General features: G+C 36.5%; 1 long non-coding RNA gene across 1 annotated transcript; it reads left to right on the top strand.

The window, feature by feature from the left end:
* The first annotated feature begins 734 nt into the window (after window positions 1-734).
* LOC147622645 (uncharacterized) lies at window positions 735-1,878 on the top strand. Its single transcript, XR_015269465.1, has 3 exons — window positions 735-874; window positions 942-1,448; window positions 1,527-1,878. It is a non-coding gene; the product is annotated as an uncharacterized LOC147622645 (long non-coding RNA).
* Window positions 1,879-2,327: the final 449 nt, after the last annotated feature.

The raw sequence follows: 2,327 nt of genomic DNA, 5'->3' as shown, positions 1-2,327 counted from the left end.
TAGGGTTCCTCGTGGTACGAAATAAGGTGCCCTTTCGATTAATAATCGAATTGAGTTGTGATAGGAGGGAGAGAATTATAATCGGGGTGATTGCTGTGTGTGTGTGTGTGTGTGTGTGTGTGTAATTGGACTGATTTTAGTTCTTCTCTTCAAATAAACTCAGTTGGACGCCTCCGCTCACAAATTAATCGTTTTTTCATGAAATTAAATTATATTAGGAGCCTTCCTACTTTATCGAGATAGTAAGAGAATGGAAAGATTGTTCGCCAATGTCGTGCGTCTCAGGATTGTCCAAACAGGGACACTAATTACCATAAAAGAGTCCACATGCTACGCCATTTAGAAAATGTCCACAAGCTTAGAGGCATTGATATTCCAAAACGCAAGATGGGAAGACCAAAAAGGTAAACTCTTGTTGCCAGTATAGATTTATAAAATCTTTACTCAATAACTTATACTATTGAAATGTGTTGCGTAGATTGAGACTAGGAATGGTCTACCATTTCAAGTCTTTGTGATATGGATTGACTGTAGATTTAGATCTCAAACTCGTAGGGGAGAGTTTAGAGGTGAGACTAGCTCTAAAACCATGAATATCTTTGCTCTATAAGTGTTCTAAGTTGATATTTATCTTAGAACCATCTCATGTTTAATTATTCATGAGGCACTATACTCCCAATATTGCCTATAGGTGGATGGAGCACACAGTGCCTAAGGATATCATAGACTATCATAGACCAGGTGTGGTTTGTTGATGATAGCTTATGGTATAGCTTTGTTGCTCGTGATGGAGTTAGTGAGAAAGCACTAAACAACTTCTTCAAGTCGCCAAATCTTGGAGGACACGTGTTTACGTTTTTCCCATCATTCTTGGGTACTCTATTCTAATAAGTGATGTACAACACTCCCTTGTATGTGTTTATAATAGTTTGCATTTGCAGGTCTCATTGGACCCTCACTGTATTCTACAATGGACATGTACTCCATGTCCATGGATTGCTTAGAGACCAGAGTGTCATTTTATTCTTCGACTCTTTATCTGTCCACTCTTTGATAGAGTATAAGGCACCTTTGGGCAGGTATGAGGCGACTAAGATTACTTCATGTATTCAATAGAATTTATGTGTAAAGCTTTAATTTTTAAGAGGTCATGTTTTGTAGGATATTTCAATACTTCTCTCTTCATTGTTCACATCCTACGGTGTAGAGAGAACTAGAGAGTCCATGGGAACTCTGTGAGCTTTCTATAGTGGAGGTATGTTACTATCTAACACAGTTTAAAGAACATTAGAGATAGTTATAAATTGGTCTTTATACTATCTGCATTACATTTTGAATTGTATAAGATTCCCCATCAGCTCAATGGCTATGACTCTGGATACTATGCCATGACATGTATGCGTCTCTTGATTGAGGGGGGACTACAACACAAGAGACTTAGGCAATGAGTAAGACTCATGCATTTTTATGTTTTTAAGTGAATCAAGTTTAGAAATGATGTGCATAGTTTGAATGATCTTATGTAGTTGTCAAAGCATTGGTTTGTACATGGCGATGTGGAGAATTTAAAGATAGCTTTACTCGATTGGATCCACGGATCATTTTAGTTTTTTGCCGCTATCGAGGCTTCATTTTTTGCTACTATCGAGTTCTATTTTGGAACTAATGATGGATGCATTTTTTGGTCTTGAGGATATACTTTTTGGCCTTGAGGACATATTTTGTAGTCTTTAGGATATACTTTTTGGCCTGATTGGACATATTTTGTAGTCTTGAGGATATATTTTTGGGTCTTGATGAGGACATATTTTGTGGTCTTGAGGATATGTTTTGTGACACTTTTGATAGTAGCTTGGCATTGGCTTTTCATAATGTAATCTTGTGATCTTACGTAAAAGGTAATAAAATATGTTTTGAAATCAAGATTTTGTGTATTTCATGAGATACAGAGCTGTATATAAAATTCTCTTTCTAGAAGATAATCTGCGAAGTATGTTTTGAGCACGTATTGACCAGTCTTTTAGCCCTCGAGAAGGTTGTGTGGGTAATTTTTAAACATGTATGGAAAGTTGTTGCAAGGTTGTCGTTGCGGTCTATTGTAATCTCTAATCTTTGAAAACATGTTTTGAAACCAATCTCTTACTTTGAAAACATGCCTTTCCAAGAGTTGAGTTTATACCATATTTTCATGATTTTGTAATCTTGAAGCATGTACGGAAAGTTGTCTATGCAGTCTATTGTAATCTCTATGCGGTATTTTGTAGAAGGTAATCTGCAAAAGTATGTTTTGAGCACGTATTGACCCAACAGTAAGCTCGAGAGAAGGT

Source organism: Cibotium barometz, chromosome 28 (assembly GCF_041138505.1).
Source record: "Cibotium barometz isolate CiBa-2024 chromosome 28, ASM4113850v1, whole genome shotgun sequence".
Lineage (NCBI taxonomy): Eukaryota > Viridiplantae > Streptophyta > Polypodiopsida > Cyatheales > Cibotiaceae > Cibotium > Cibotium barometz.
This window is presented reverse-complemented; position numbering and strand designations above follow the sequence as displayed.